The 18160-nt window shown below is 36.8% G+C and overlaps 1 pseudogene; it reads left to right on the forward strand.

The window, feature by feature from the left end:
* The first annotated feature begins 1372 nt into the window (after positions 1-1372).
* Positions 1373-18160, forward strand: part of LOC118857842 — an 87050-nt pseudogene continuing 70262 nt past the window's right edge.

The raw sequence follows: 18160 nt of genomic DNA on the forward strand, positions 1-18160 counted from the left end.
TCATCAAGTTATTTAGAGGTGGCTGTGAAAATCGATAAGCACTGAATTAGGAAGATGTGGGAAAAACTGAATTAATGGGTATGTAAAAGAATAGATTATTGTAAAGAACTTGAGAATTATTCACAAATATTCAACAAAATTTACTAAGGTTATTTTAAGTAACCTTCTCTCTTGAGGCAGGTGTGAACGAAAGCCTGAAATAGAGAGTAGTCATTGAGAAGAAAGGGAAAAGAAGACATAGATTTGAGAGATGTTGAAGATTTGGAATAAGCATATTATGGTAACTATTTGGATGAAAAAGGTAAAATACTACCAAAACATGAATATGGTGAAATGGGTGAAAAGATGGGAATAGTGAATTCAAAAAGAGGAATAAGTTTGGTTAAAAATAATTAATAGCTGAATTATGAGTTTGTTGAGGTTGAGGTGTCCATGGCACATACCTAAAGAGACTTCCTGAAGACAGTTGGGAGATTCACTTCTGGAATTCAGAAGAAAGGTTAATGTTGAAATACCACTAAAGTTATGGGTCCAATGGATGTTCAGATACTTTAAAAGAACATGCAAAAACACTCTGAGGATAGACAGATACTTAAGAAGACCACTCTTTCAACAGTTAATGAAAATAAAAAAGACAGATTCTCTCTTATACAATTCTAAAATCTTTCCCATACACACACACACACACACACACACAATGTTGACTAAGTTTGACTTTGATCGGAAGAGGAATTAGTTTGTTTTCTGAGCTGAAAAAACAAAACAAAACAAAATAAAACAAAACAAAAAGACACACAACCCAGGGAAGACCAAGTCTAAGAAAGGTGTGAAGCACACTTGAAAAATGTTCTCTAGCTGTCTAATAGAGACTTAAAAGGAATCTCCCTTACCTTTCATCTGACACTAGAAGCATTGCAAGAATAAATCAGTCATTAGTTTCTCTTCATCTCTGTGTTAAAGACATCTCACTTATGACATCAGAACTCTAGTACAAAGAGAGCCCACTTTATTAAAATTTAGAAAATGAATCAATAAGAGGCTTCATTCAAAACATTATATGATTGGAAATTTAGAGCTGAAAGGGGTCTTAGAAGCCAAACTGCTCACCTTTCAAAAGAGGAAACAGATTCAGAAAGGTTAAATGACTTGTCCAGGGTCTCCAAGTTTTTAGTTATTCGAGACAATACGACCTCAGGTCTTCCTAACTCTAAGTCTAGTACCATATCCATCATATTACATTATCTCATTCTTATACGTATCAGGGAGTAGTGTCAGTTGACATATACAGAAGTATTGCTGTTGTTCATCCTTTGTTCTCAGGGAGGACCAGTGACATCGTGAGTGATATCTTGACTTGCACATGAATTGGGATATGAGTGCGGCAAAGCTGCACAAAGTCATTGGTCTCACTCTTTCATCCAGCATCATCAAAGCCCTGTGGCAAGACAAAGGTCAAGAGGACTGGCAATGGCCCAGAATGCCTATAGAAGTATATCTTTATAAGGTAAGTGGACTTCTAAATAGATTTATTCCTCACCATTATGTACTTACAATACATGGGAAGTATATTGTCATGTTGAATTTTCAATCTGTCAGTCACTGGCTCTAGGGGTACTTTGATGTGTTTCAGGAGAAGAGAAACAGAAGCTTTTTAATCTGCTAGTCTCTCAGTGGCCTTGGGGATCAAGAGAGGATGGACTATGCTTTTTGATCTCAGCCTTTTTACCTTAGAAGTGCCTCTGCCTCTATGTTCCATTCCCCAGATTAGGTAGCTCCACTTGAAGTAAGTCCCCAGGACAGCCATGTTCACTCCATTTCTCTGTAGTCTCCACTCCTGAATGTATAGATTTCTGAATCTATAGACTTCTTTCTCCACCATGTCTCTATGCATGTGTTTTCTATCACTCCCATCTCTACTCCCACAAGACCTTGCAGGTTCTTTTTATGTGTTGTCTTCCTTCAATAAAATCTAGCTCCATGAGAACAGAAATTGTCTTTCTTTTACTTATATTTGAATTCCTTCACAGTGTACTAAATGCTATTAGGAAGGAAGGAAAGAAGGAAGGAAAGAAAGAAGGAAGGAAGAAAGGAAGGAAGGAAGGATGGATGGAAGGGAGGAAGGGAGAAAGGCAGGGAGAAAGGGAGGAAGGAAGGGAGGAAGGAAGGAAGGATGGAAGGATGGAAACAAGCATATTATGTAGTACCTATTATGTACTAGGCACTGTGCTAAGCACTATACAAATATATCCCATTAACCATCACAACAATCCTGGGAGGAAGGTGCTGGTATTATTCTCCTTTTACAGGTTAGGGAATTGGGCAGACAGAGTTAAATGATTTTCCCAGGGTCACTCAATTAATAAGTATATGAAGATAGATTTGAACTCCGGTCTTCTTGACTCCAACCCTGGTAGCACCTATGTGCCTTCTGAGCATTTAACAAGTGCTGAACAAATGTTTGTTGATTTGGTTGTTCCTTGCCTAAGAACTATATGTGACTGTCCATTTACACTTGAAATGTAAACTAACCCTAAATTTGCATTACTCATGTCAAGAGAAAGGACATGCCAGTGACCTACTGTCACTATACAAATTATTTGCAAAGGGTATTATCAATTATAACTTAATATATATTTAATATTTATAAATTAATTGTGATGTTAACAAAACAGTTTAAGAATTAGAAAACATTTTAGTGATCATATGTTTCAAGGCCCACATGCCTCAGAGAAAGAAATTCATTTGAAAAGTATGGGTGAGTTATGATGGACTTGGTGATATGATATGGAAAGCATTAGAAGAAAATAACACCAAGCTGCCAGATGGTGCAGTGGGTAGAGCATATTTGACCTGGAATCAGGATGAACTGAGTTCAAATTCAGCCTCATACACTTACTAGTTGCATGACTCTGGACAGATCACTTAAGTTGTCTGCCTCAGTTTCCTCAAGTGTAACATAGGGATAATAACACCTACCTCCCAGTGTTGTGAAGATCAAATGAGACAAATATTTGTAAAGCATTTAGGACAGTGCCTGGTGCATAATAGGTAATTAATAAATATTTGTTCCCTTCTCCTTAGGAACAAAAGGAAATGAGAGCTTTCAGAAACCTAGAAGCAGAGCTTTATGCAGCAGGGGGAAAGGATGAAAAACCATTCAGTAAAAAATGTTAATTCCTAGATACAGTGAATAAAGAAGCACATTTAGATATAATTACAGCATTATATAGCTTACTAAACCTATGCCTGACATGAATGTGCCTCAGGAAAATACAATCTTATTGGATTTTGAAATGATATTAATTTTGAATAATGCCATTGATTCCAGCTGTAGCATGCTTCGTTTAACCAGTCAGCCTTTTGTGACCTTGTATAGCTTTGTTTCCACCACTCTCTTCTCTTTGTGCACACTCTTGTCTATTAGGAGACAAGGGCCTTGAATCTAAATGGTTTCTTGAACTACTTTCTAAACACTAAGCTGGAATATACTTCTTGTTTTCTCAGACAATCATAGTATATCTGTGCAAGGTAGAATTCCTTATACAGGGTATTCTAAAAGCAGGCATGTGCTGGTGAATGTTTAACAACTAGCTCTCCAGAAAAAAAAAATACATGGTGTGGTTGAAAGTTATCTTGAATTAGTATCCCATTGTTCCAAGAGCTGCTTATCAATCAGTCTGTATGTATGTGGGGGGGGGGGAGGGGGGAGGGTGGAGGGAGGCTCTGGTGGGGAAAGAGACAAGACTGCAGCTTTTTGCATTATCTGCTCTTTGTCATGTACCCCTATTTGCAAATTGTCACCTTCTTGCTACCTTGGGAATGAACTGAGATTCAAGTGCCCAATCCAGGGGTGGGAAACGTGCAGCCTCAAGGTCATGTGTGGCCCTCTGGGGCCTCGAGTGTGGCCCCTTTAACTTTATCCAAACTTCACTGAAAAAAATCCCCTTAATAAAAGGATTTGTTCTGTGAAACTGTAAAACTCAGTCAAAAGGCTGCACTCAAGGACCTAGAAGGCCACATATAAACTGGAGGCCAGAAGATCCCCTCCCCTGGCACAACCTCTTTTGTTGAGGTAGACCTATCTGGGTTGTCTTAAAGTTACTTATAAAAGCTGTCTCCACCTTGAAGACATTGCTGATCTTCAGTGATCAGCCCATCAAGGTGTTGTTACCTTGATGTATTGATAATACGATCTTTTAATTCTCTTTGTCCTGAGTTTTGCTCCTTAATCAGCGTGAATGCTGAAATGAAGAATTTTTCTTTCAACAGTACCCTTTTAAATTTAATCTGCATTGCTAATATTTTCTCCATCACTTTCTTAAATCTAAAAAAAATCAACAAAACGATAAATCAGTCCCTGACTTCTGAGATGTTTTTTTTCAGTGTTAACACTGAAAATTTATTTTTTTAAAAAAATAATTAATTTAGTTTTAGTTTTCAACATTTACTTCCATAAGATTTTGAGTTTTAAATTTTTCCCCCTACATCTCCTCCCCCATCCTCAAGATGGTGTGCAATCTGACTTAGATCCTATTTATACATTCATATTAAACATATTTTCAAATTAGTCATGATATAAAGAAGAATTAGATCTAAAGGAGGAAGGGGCATGAGAAAGAAGAAACAAAACAAAACAACAAAAGAAGAAAAAATAGTATACCTCTATCTGCATTCAGATTCCTAAGTTCTTTCTCTGGATGTGGATAGCATTTTCAATTGTGAGTCTTCTGGAGTTGTCTTAGATCTTGCACTGAGAGAAGAGCTAAGTCTATCAAAGTCGGTTATCACACAATGTGGCTGTTACTGTGTACAGTGTTCTCCTGGTCTGCTCCCCACACTCAGCATCAGTTCATGTAAGACTTTCCAGGTTTTTCTGAAGTCTGCCTGCTCATCATTTCTTATAGCACAATAGTATTCCATCACATTCATATGCTACAACTTGTTCAGCCATTCCCCAATTGATGGACATCCCCTCAATTTCCAATTCTTGGCCACCACAAAAAGAGCTGCTACAAATATATTTGTACATGTGGGTCCTTTTCCCATTTTTGTGATCTCTTTGGGATACAAACTTAGAAGTGATATTGCTGGGCCAAAGGGTATGAACAGTTTTATAGCCTTTTGGTCATAGTTCCAAATTGCTCTCCAGAATGGTTGGGTCAGTTCATAACTCCACCAACAATACATTAGTGTTCCCATTTGCCCACATCTTCTCCAACATTTATCATTTTCCTGTTTTCTCACGTTAGCCAATATGATACACATGATGTGATACATCAGAGTTGTTTTGATTGGCATTTCTCTAATCAATAGTGATTTAGAGCATTTTTCATATGATTATAGATAGCTTTAATTTATTCCTCTGCAAATTGCCTGTTCATATTCTTTGACCATTAACACTGAAAATTTAGCAATTTCTTTAAGGAGCTGGTATCAAACACTCCTACTAGAAGTCTTACATTTAATAACCTAAGCTATTAAATCTTAAAACTGCACTAGACTTTTTGGGACACTGTATAGTGGCTTCACTCTGTCCAGACTGCTATTAGATCTACTTTGACTTCTGAGCCCTTTTTTTCTTCTTTCTTCCATTTTTGATGATCCATATCCTGCTCTCTTTACTCCCTAATCAGTATGAACACAGTCTTGCCTCAGGTAGGAGAAGGGTTGAAGCCTTGAGTTAAGCTAAATTGCCATTGTTTTGGATATTGTTCATTAATCTATTAAAATAATTTATCAAGCACTTAACAGTACCTGGCATATAGTCATTTCTAACTAAATGCTTGTTCACTGATAAGTTGATGCTATATGCTAGGCACTGTGTTAGTTACTGGGGCTGCAAAGGTGGAACTAAAAGATTCCCTGCTGTCAAGGACCTTACATTCTATCCTTGTGTGTTGCTGTGGCAACTCTGTTACTATTGTCTAGTCTTTCCAAAGATCTTCACCTACACATATACTCCTTGGTCACTATGGTCCTCCATAATTAGTGGGAATGCATGTGTACCATGAAAATGACAGGCTTTTATGTATCACATTTAGAAATTTATTGTTTTCGTACCTCCCTTTCCCCACCCATTTGCAGAGGTGGATCTCCATGAGTGTGGAACAATGCACGTACTGTCATTTTTTCAATATATTGACTGGTTTTGCTAATTTTTTCCTCCTCTTCCTCTTATTTTTTTCTTTAGAAAACATTTTTATCATATGGGATTACTCTGCTCAAGGGATAGAGGAGAAGACAGTGATATAAAAAAATACACCAAAATTTATCTTTAAAATGAATTTACAGATGTCAAGCCTTCCACCAATGAAAAAAAAAAAACTGGAATGCATGGTATGTCACATACCAAAAAGAAAAGAAAAATATAACTTTACAAAGACAGTTAGTATGGTGAGGTGGTTGCTGAGTCAGAAGGCTTAGACTCCAATCATGGGTCAGCCACCTTCTTTTTTTGGATGCAGGGTAAGTCACAACCTCTCTTTCAATCTCAAGTCCTCATCTTCTAAGATAGGTTCAGGAGTCATGAAAGAAGGCAGAGTAAAAGGCTCTGGTTTGTATTATCTCCTCTTTGTTTCTGTTTGTGTCTTTCTTTCTCCATCTCTGTGCCTCTATCTTTATCTTTCTCTCTTCCCTCCCTTCTCCCCTGAAGGACCTCTTGAATGCATTCCAAATATACCCAACTACGTCTAGGACAGGTGATCTAGTGCCATCCTCTTTATTGTGATAATTGTATAACATAGATCTAGGATTATTATTAAGCAACTAATTTTTCTTAGACAGAAGCTACTATTGATAGATGTAAATGTTTAGATACACAAATGAGACAGGCAGATTCACTTGATGATCCATAAGCTTGTTATTTCAAATTATATGAGTTTTTTGTTTATTATTGAGCTAAGAATGTCACTATAATCTGTGTTCTGATGTCTTCTGTTAAATACTTTTATTCCTAATGATAAAGTGTATGCAAGTATTTTATAGGGTCAGCTTTTCTGGTACTTGAAAAGCAAAGATCCCACGTATTCTGGTACCCCAACCAATTTGAGGGTACAATACCTTCAACACCTGGTAGAAGTAGGGCCATGTGCTTTCCTTATCCTCTGGGCCTTGCTCATGATCAGGTTAGAACAAATGAACTATAAAGTCTTTACCCACTACAATTCCTTGAGTTCCTGGGAACTTTTCAAGTGAGTGTTTATCTGATCAACTCAATGGATCTAAGGAAGTAAAACAAAACAAAACAAAAAACAAAAAGGAAGCAACATTATCTGCATCACTAAATTATAGCAACTCAACTGAAGTTGTATATATTTTAGGGACGTATCAAACAATCCCATTTGTGGGATATCAGAGTGTCTTCTTTTCCTTGGTAAAAGGAAATTGCCCCCATGAGAAATAGGAATGGAATTCTTTGCCACAGTGTCCCAAGGTATGTAAATTGGGTATGTATTACTTGATCCATATTGTCTCTGCCAGTAAGAGTGTGTCTTGCTTAACTCTTTCCTTCTCCCTCATGCTATTTATCACTCTGAAGTTTTTTTTTTTTAAATAAAGATGGGAGACTGTCCCTATGATTAAAATGCTAATGAAAGAAGGCTTTGCTTTGCTGTCATCAAACATATATTTTTACATTTACAGTGCTTCAAATTAACCATGGTAGAACACTCATTTTGGAAAGTGCTATATAAAGGCAAAATTGGATTGTAATTCTGCTCATCAAATTTATTGTTGTTTTTGTTCATTCATTTCAGTTGTGTCTGGCTCTTCGTGAACCCATCTGGGGTTTTCTCGACAATGATTTGCCATTTCTTTCTCCAGCTCATTTTGCAGATGAGGAAACTGAGGCAAGCAGGGTTAAGTGACTTGCCCAGGATCACACAGCTAGTAAGTGTTTGAGGCCAGATTTGAACTTAGGTCTTTCAGACTCCAGGCCTGGTACTCTCTCTACTCTGTGCCACCTAGCTGCCCTCATCAAATTTAAAATCTGAATAAATAATATTTTAAACTTCACAAAAACCTTAAAAACATTATCTCCTTTGAGTATCTCAAAAAGAAGCCTGAGTTAAGTAATAGATGGATAAGTAGTCCTATTTTTCAGACAAGGAAATTAAGCTTAGAAAGGTGTAGTGACATCCATGGTCACACACAATGCATGGTGGCCAGAATTTGAACCCAGGTCTTCTTGCCTTTAAGTGAAGAAGGGGCTCTAATCATTATTTCATATGATAGGATTGAACCAAAGACAACACAAAGGCAAAATATCAGAATATGCTGGAGAAAGAACAGGTTCAAAATTGAAAGTGTTTAGACGATAACGTTGTTATCATTACTACCTCTATCGTTGGCCTCCTTTAGTGTGTAAGGAGATTATATGAAAAAAAATGTGCTTGTTCTCTTCAAAAATACCTTATTTGGTTATAAAAGACAAAATCCTTTCAGGATGTCTGAGGCTTTTTATGAAGAAGCCAGCTGCCAAAGGCAGTCTCAGCTAGACAACTAACTACTTATTTTGAGGTTTATCTCAAGCATCCAGCTAGCAGAGGACAGGAGAGGTTGAGGGACTCTTTTGATTCATGAGTCATACCTTTACTTGTTCCTTCTTTATACCATGTGTCCCTCATGGGGTTAAAGATTCTGAAGTATAAGGTTTGAACTTCCTCTTCTATCTAGTTTCTATGTTACTTCCTTTATAGATCTTGCCTAGTTCTCCCTTTCTTCTGATGTATTTTATCAATTTATGGAGGAAGCAATGTTGGGTGGAAGCAGCTGCATGTGAAAGGATACCCTGTGCACCAAGCATCCAGGCTTCAGTATTTGCCCCCATTATCATCAGTCTCTATCCTGAAGGACTAGCCATCTTCTGATTCTCCCTATCTCTCCCCCACCTTCCCACCTACTGCTCTAGCTGCCACTAGGAATTCACACATCTGTTTGACTGAGGAGGGGTGCTGCCCAAGGAGACACAATATTCCCTCAGGAAAACAAGCAGCTTCCCAGTTCATAATATCCTCACCAGACCAAAACTTGCACTGAGTCCTCGTCTCCCATTTGAAACCCAAAAAAATTGAATGAGTTCTCCCAAAACAGGGTTAAAATGTAGGAGTTGGCAGGAAAAGTTTATGTAATTGAAAGAAACCCAAATCACAAAAGTTTAATGCTATCAGAGGAGAAAAAAACAACTGAGCTTTCAAAGAAAGAAATTAGAAAGACGTGAATAGCTCTTTTTATTTTAATGAGAATGTGAGAAAGAGAAAGTCAGTGCTTTACTTAGTAACCTCAAAAACAAGTAATCCATGTTCTCAGGAAAGAGAAGTGGTTCTGTAGCTTGGAAAACCATTAACTGGATGATATGTTACTGGAAAGTGCCACAACACCAAGCCAAAGTTTTGGGTTAGTTAAAAAAGGATTGATTTCTAATTATGATTTAGGCATAAAATTAAGATGATCATAAATTGAGGGAATAGATAAGTGCCTAACGAGAAAATATACATATATGTATTTTCAGAAGGGGTTTCTTTAAAGCTTTCTCTGAAGTGAGTTTAAATATATTTGTTTAAAGTTACTTAGGACAAACTGTTGAATAAAAAGACTTATTTTCTATCAAAATAGTGAAAAAAACAAAAAATGGGAAAAACAAATACAAATTAATATATTATATTTTAGTTAAATATCATCTGAGATTTGTTTTAGTTGTTTGTCTCTGAGTAAAATACCTGAGGGAATCATTCATTCAGTGATGTCCTTGTAAATGATGAATCTTCCTGTTACTTTAGACAGGAGGTACAAGATTCTCAATGGCTTCTCTTTCTTTATCTGCCTTTATCTTTGTCTCTCCCTCTCTCTTATCTACCTCCAAAGGTCTCTTTCTCTATATGTTATCTTTATCTCTGTTTTTCTGTCTTTATCTTCCAATGTCTTTCTCTCCTTTCTTTTTCTCTGTATCTCTCTCTCTGTCTTTCTCTCTCTCTCTGGATCTTTCTTTCTCTGTCTCTATCTCTGTAACAACAGTGTGGCTAGCAGTTGCTGTGGGGGCAAAAGACCAACAGCACCAGCACACAGAAGGGATGCCAGCACAGATCCTCTGATCTGCTTTTCTAAGGAAAGCAACTTTAAGGGTTAACAATCTCACTTAGTTCAGGGTGAAAAGCCAGCACCCTGGGGGGCAGAGCCAAGATGGCAGCTGGAAAGCAGGGACTAGCATGAGTTCCCTGCCAAGTCCCTTCAAAAACCTATAAAAATGGCTCTGAATCATTTCTAGAACTGCAGAACCCACAAAATAGCAGAGGGAAGCAGGGCTCCAGCCCAGGACAGCCTGGATCGTCTCTGGGTGAGGTCTATCCTGCATGAAGCTGGGAGCAGAGGGGAGTGGAGCAGAGCAGAGCCCAGCATGCACTGCGCGGACCAACCAGACCAGGAGCCAGATGGACCGTGCCCTAGTGCCCTGAATCAGTGAGCTGCAGCAGTTACCAGACTTCTCAAACCACAAACACCAAAGACAACAGAGAAGGTTAGTGGGAAAAACTGCTGGGGACAGGGTGATAGAGTTAGTGGTCAGCCGCCACCCTGGGGGGCAGCAGAGATGGGGCAGCTACAGAACTACAGCTGCAGTTGCTTCCAGCACTAGGCCCACCTGGTGGGAAGAATTAAGTGGCAGATCAGAGTAGGAGTGCAGAGCCTGCTGAAGATCTAAGTCCAGTCTGGGTTGAGGGTTCTTGGGTAAGGAGGAGTGCTAGTGTGGCAGAGCTGACTGTAATAGCTCTGACATCAACAGCACATCCCCCCAAGCTTGAAACATAGTACTCTTTACTCTACAAGCAGTCATACCCCGCTGAAAAACTCAAGGGTCAAGTTAGTTGGCTGGAAATATGGCCAGGCAGCAAAAATGCACCCAGATTCAGTCTCAGGCTTTGTATTCTTTCTTTGGTGACAAAGAAGACCAAAACATACAGACAGAAGAAGTCAACAAAGTCAAAGAGCCTACAACAAAAGCCTCCAAGAAAAACAGGAACTGGTCCCAGGCCATGGAAGAGCTCAAAAAGAATTTGGAAAAGCAAGTTAGAGAAGTAGAGGAAAAATTGGGATGAGAAATGAGAAGGATGCGAGAAAACCATGAAAAACAAGTCAATGATTTGCTAAAGGAGACACAAAAAAAATACTGAAAAATACACTGAAGAAAACAACACCTTAAAAAATAGAGTAACTCAAATGGCAAAAGAGCTCCAAAAAGCCAATGAGGAGAAGAATGCCTTGAAAGGCAGAATTAGCCAAATGGAAAAGGAGGTCCAAAAGACCACTGAAGAAAATACTACTTTAAAAATTAGATTGGAACAAGTGGAAGCTAGTGACTTTATGAGAAATCAAGATATTATAAAACAGAACCAAAGGAATGAAAAAGTGGAAGACAATGTGAAATATCTCCTTGGAAAAACCACTGACCTGGAAATAGATCCAGGAGAGATCATTTAAAAATTATTGGACTACCTGAAAGTCATGATCAAAAAAAGAGCCTAGATATCATCTTTCAAGAAATTATCAAGGAGAACTGCCCTGATATTCTAGAGCGGCAGGGCAAAATAGAAATTGAAAGAATCCATCGATCGCCTCCTCAAATAGATCCCAAAAAGAAATCTCCCAGGAATATTGTCGCCAAATTCCAGAGCTCCCAGATCAAGGAGAAAATACTGCAAGCAGCCAGAAAGAAACAATTTGAGTATTGTGGAAACCCAATCAGAATAACCCAAGATCTGGCAGCCTCTACATTAAGAGATCGAAGGACTTGGAATATGATATTCTGGAGGTCAAAGGAGCTAGGATTAAAACCAAGAATCACCTACCCAGCAAAACTGAGTATCATGTTCCAAGGCAATATATGAATTTTCAATAAAATAGAGGACTTTCAAGCTTTCTCAGTGAAAAGACCAGAACTGAATAGAAAATTTGACTTTCAAACACAAGAATCAAGAGAAGCATGGAAAGGTAAGCCAGGAAAAGAACAAGAAAAAGAAATTGCAAGGGACTTACTAAAGTTGAACTGTTTTGTTTACATTCCTACATGGAAAGATGATGTGTATGATTCATGAGAGCGCAGTATTAGGGTAGCTGAAGGGAATATGAATGTTTATATATGTATATATATATATATAAATATATTTATATATGTGTATTTATATATATGTGTGTGTATGCATATATATGTGCGTGTGTGTATGTATGTATGTATGTATGTGTACATATATAAATAGAGAGAGAGAGGGCACAGGGTGAGTTGATGATGAAGTGATGATATCTAAAAGAAATAAAATCAAATTAAGGGATGAGAGAGGAATATATTGAGCGAGGGAGATAGAGAGAGATAGAATGGGGTAAATTATCTCGCATAAAAATGGCAAGAAAAATCAGTTCTGTAGGAAGAGAAGAGAAGTCAGGTGAGGGGGAATGAGTGAATCTTGCTCTCATCAGATTTGCTCTGAGGAGGGAATACCATAGACACTCAATTGGGTATTTTACCCCACAGGAAAGAAGGAGGAAGAAGATAAAAAAGGGGGGATGATAGAAGGGAGGGCAGATGGGCGAGGAATGGGACAGGGTCAAGGGATAAAATTGGATAAAGGGGGATAGGTTAGGAAGGAACAAAATATAGTTAGTCTTTCACAACATGAGTATTGTGGAAGGGTTATACATTATGATACGCATGTGACCTATGTTGAATTGCTTGACTTCTTAGGAAGGGTGGGTGAGGAGGGAAGAGGGGAGAGAATTTTAACTCAAAGTTTTAAAAACAGATGTTCAAAAACAAGAAAATGTTTTTGCATGCAACTAGAAAATAAGATACACAGGCAATGGGGTGTAGAAATTTATTTTACCCTATAAGAAACGAAGGGAAAGGGGGATGGGAGGGGAGTGGGGTGACAGAAGGGAGGGCTGACTGGGGAACAGGGCAACCAGAATATACTTGTATATCTTGTATTCTGTTTAATTTTCCTTCACAGGATCATACTTCAGGGATCCACAAGTGGGGATTAGGTAGCCCAGCATTGTTACTTTACAGATAAAGAACATGAGGCCCAGAGAGAAGTGACTTGCCTAGCACTATTATACGTCATCTACTAATAAAATGAGAAAACCCAAAAGAAACTACACAACTACTTTAGTAACATAAATGACCATATCACTAAACACAATCCAAACAATGTACAATTGAACATCTAGATATGGTCTTAGGAAAAAGATGATGAAGTGTATCTACCTCTTCATGACAAGGCTACTATTAGGGCAGAATGTATATATTGCATATCACTGTGCTTAATTATAATTTTAATCATAAGCATTATCATTATTATTTTGTCAGAAAGCAAAACTCAGTCAAGGCAGTGTAATAGTTTCTCTTTCCTCCCCACCCTGAAACATTCATTATAAAAGACAAAATACATCAATAACCTATTTTTAAGGATGTAATCTGTTGCAGAAAAAATCTGTGAAACTTTATCCATTCTTTCCCTTCTCATATTCCCATCAAGTATATCTTCAATGGCTGTGTGAATCATTCTCATTAAGATTTTATAAAAAAAGATGAGAAAGTAGTCACATGAGACTGAAGTTATTAATATCTTCTGGACATCACAAGGTACATGATGTTTATCATTTTGGGGTATTTCCCCCTCCCCCTTCCACTCTTGTAAAATGAGACCTGAATGCCCTCAAGATTGTGCCTCATTGGTATATATTTCATCTGGTCCAGCCAATCTTCCCCAATTTCATCTCCTTAAATATCACTTCAATTTCCTCTTAGAGCACATTGGGCACTTGGGCATTTAATTCCAATTGTAGTGGTTTCACTGTCACTGATGTAAAAAATTCATTGTTATAGAACTGCTGGCAGAATGAAAATTTTATAGCATTAATTATTTAATTAAATTGAAATGAAAAGTGTTAAGGGCCACAGTGCAAATATTGCTCATTTTCTCCTCAATCTTCTCTCGAGCCTCTGTCAAAGTATGAGTCTGGAGATGAGGGAAGGGGAAAATACTATCCAGCTAATTAAAAAGCATGTTGCTTAGTTGCCATGATGTAAGTTTCATATTTTTAAAAATGTGTTTGAGGCTAAGCCCTTCAAGAAAGAATGTTAATATTCTTGCACCCTGAATGATTATACCTGATTATGAATTATTTTAGGATAAATGTTTAAATTATAATACAGAATTATATATGTCCCCTCAGAACCCTGATGATATCAGGAGTAACAGAGGGATTCAAATAAGATGGGGGGAGCCTGAGAGTGGTTTTTCTTACACTTTCTTTATATTAGAATAGAAATGGAGGTAAAATAGGATACACTAGGGAAGAAAGGGGAAGGTTAGCTAAGGGAACTTATTTCACATAATAGGGGTGTGCAAATAATACATTATACAAATGAGAAACGGGTAGGGGAACAAGCATTGTCTGAACCTCATTCTCATTTGAATTTCTCAAATGAGAGTGGAAAACATGCAATATGTTCTTTATACACATAGAGTTTGATATAGATATACACTCAAATCAGCAAAGATATAGGAAAGGACAGTGAGAAGGGGGAAAAAAATGGAGATGGGTGAGAGGGAGCTGATATCACTGCAGGGTATACAAATGTTGCCCCTACAAAAATACATGACCTGATGACTAGAATTATAAATCAGGAACTCACTGTTTTTCATGGATGGCCAGACAATAAATTCTCATCCTATTTGTATAGACCTCAAAGTGTCCTACATGACACAACCAACAAATTGTATAGGAACTAAATGATTATTAAATGCTCAACTGTTGCAGCTATTATCTCATATATAGCATTAATTCATAAAAAGATAACACTTTAATGTCACCACCCCATATATTCATAATCTCCAAAGTATACGCAACAATAATTTTCAAAGAGCAGGAAGGATTAAGAAACCTACTGTAAACCACACTCACTTGTAAATGACTCTTCAGCCTATTATTTGACTCAGTCTAATATTTAGTCTTATCATCCTGATCTCCAGGGTAAACCAAGGATATCTTTGTATACTTTCCCATTAATTAATATTTGAACATATCTCTCAATTAATCAATTAAGCTGAAATTCTGACCAGTTCTTCATTTATTTAATAAATTGGAGAAACCTCTTTTCCCAAAAGTCACTTCTTAAAACTCTCTATTGAATTTCTAAATATCTTAGAATTAAATATTAAAATTACTGGATAGAAAATATATTAACAATAAAATCAACAAATAACTGTTTATGATATTCGAGATATGAAAATGATCACATTCAGGGTAATCACATAATTCCACTGTGACAGCAGATGACCTCTTCACATCTAAAAATGATACACTTATACAATTTAGTTTACTAAAGGTAACAAAGTCTCTTTATAGGCACCTTCTTCAACCTCTTTGCAAGATAAGGGTTATAAAATTTTCATAACGAAGATACTTCCATTTTCTTTCACTCTACTTTCCTTCCATTTCTCTCCATATATGCCAGGAAAATAATATATTTTATTTTTGTCAAGCTCTCACTCTTAATAGCCTGTCTCAGGTGCATATCTTATTAAATCCTCTTTATATTGTTTCCTCATGAAAAGATAGTTAAGATAGTTCTAAGAAGAAAGAAGTTTCTCCTTACCTTCTTTCTCTTTTCTCCACACATTCTTCCTAGTAGGTCCTTGTAGATTAAAATTAAACTCCTACTCACTTTCCCTACATCCATAGAGAGAAGCACTTCATAGAATGACTGTTAAAATGATAACTCCTAACAGTTCTACTTTTAAAGTAAGAGCAACAGTTTGCTATCTCCTGTTTAGGTTACAGGATTTTTGACACAGGAATTAAATAAGTATTGAAACTTGACTGAGGGGATCAAAATCTGGTGGGAATAGGAAGAAATCATACCTTTTGCTCTCTATGTAACTAGATCAGTGGTGGGATTGAACCAGTTTGTACAGGTTTGGGAGAACCGGTACCTAATTTTAGGTTGAGTTCTCCAACAGGTTGTTAGTGGGAGTGGGGCCTGTGCTCCCCGCCTAAGTCAGCAGCAGTGGCAGCACCTCAGCTTGTTTCCGCGGAGAATCGGTTGTTAATTTATTTGAATTCCACCACTGAACTAGTTATATCAAATATGCATTTAGTGAGTCTACAATATTATTACCAAATCACTTAACCAAAGAAAAAGGAAAAAAAAAACTGGGAAAATGATTTGTTCCAACAGCATGTGCCTTTGAACACCATTGAAACAGATGAGAGTAATGAGATAGCAATGCCCCAGATTTACATACAAATTAAAAGTTCAAAACTTTATTCCTCCTCACTACAACCTTTGGAGGTAGTTAGTCTAAATATTGTGTTCCTTATTTTACAGATAATAAAACAGCTTCAGAGAAGTTAAATATTTGGCTCAGTCTGGTCATGAATGAACCAAGGGTTCTCTAATTTCAAATTAACTGATTTTTTTGTTTGTTTTACCCTAACTGGTAGCGTCCATAAGATGTGGGGCTTGTGGTCAAAATTTATCATTGATATTTATTAATTATTCAACCACAGTTAAGTCACTTAACCTTTCTGAGCCTGTTGCTTTATTTGTAAAATGGGGGAAAATTCTGTAGGACCTATCTCATACAACTGTTGGAATATTCAAATCATTATTTTTAAAATGCTTTATACAGTTTAAAGTATTGCCATCATCATAGACAATAATTACCCTTACACGAAAAGCTTGAATGTGTTGTGGTTGGGGCAACTTAGTGATTCAGTAAGTAAGAACACTGGTTGTGGAGTAAGGAGGATCTGAGTTTCAACACATCACAAGATCCTTACTAGCTGTTTTGTACTAGGCCAGTTGCATAAACTCTGAGTGCTTCAGTTGTCTTATGCATAAAATAGAGATAATAATAACATTTATCTCACATGGTTTCTGTGAGGATCAAGTGAAAAAAACATGTGCAGCATTTTGCAAACCTTAAAGTGCTACATAAACACTAGCTCTTTTTTATTATTGGAGGAGGCCAACAGCAAAGTATAAGAGTACAATCCAAGGGTGTACAGTGTGGACTTTGTGTCCTAAAACTGCTATGGTAGCTGTGAAGTCCCAGAAACAAAACTGAAACACAGGCCAATCTGACTCTTGTAAATGACTGAGTTGACAATAAATAAATCGATCAATAAATATTTTTGGACTATCTTATCATCCGGGAACTGTGCTAATCACTGGGAATTAAAGTCGTAGACCAAAAGCATCCATGAAATGTACCAAAGGTAGGATTTTTTTTCTTATACACCAGTACTATGTCATTACAAAATTAGAAGTGGATCTAGCAATATAGGCTGTTTAATGACATCACAGGGACTTTGGCCAATGATAGCCTTAGCTCCAAGTGATACAATAATGTAGTGATGATCAGTTAAGAAGCAATTCTAAGAAATAGCTTCACTTCTAAACTCAAATTATGTGAAGTAAAAGTAGAAGTTGAAGAGATACTTCAATTTAGAGAGTGAAAAGCTGAAGAACCTCTAGTCAACAAAATTCTATGTCCAGCAACACCTAGAATTACTACCTAATAATAAAATAGTTTGCAAAAATAATGTCAATATCTTAAATGATTCTAGGGGGTGTGAGGGCAGAAAGGTGGGTATACTTAGAATGGAATTTAAAAAGTCTTTATGAGTTTGAATGAATCTATATTTTATGATATAGATTATATATGTATACATGTATATATGTGAGTATATATGTATATGTGTATATATTATATATATGTATATTTATGTGTGTGTGTATATATATATATGTATATATATATATATATATATATATCAAAACAAATAGGAAAAAAGCTGGAATCTCTTACAGCCATCATGTGTTAATATGTTCTCCCATAATATTTGAGAGAGAATGTAGAAACATTTCAGGACCTGCACTCAAAGGTTTATGTAGTGCCCATTGCCACTCTAAGGACTATAGAAAGAAAAGTGAGGTTATTTAGGAATATTCATAAGAACTGATATCAAATACCACCACATTATAAATTAAAAAGAAAAACTTTTCAATTGAGAGAACTATTGCAGTCCTCTAGAAATATAGCAGAAATTTGCAGCAATGACTAACTTGAAAGCAGAGTAGAAAAGAAACACCCAATTACTTAAG

Source organism: Trichosurus vulpecula, chromosome 7, assembly GCF_011100635.1.
Source record: "Trichosurus vulpecula isolate mTriVul1 chromosome 7, mTriVul1.pri, whole genome shotgun sequence".
NCBI classification, from domain to species: Eukaryota; Metazoa; Chordata; class Mammalia; order Diprotodontia; family Phalangeridae; genus Trichosurus; species Trichosurus vulpecula.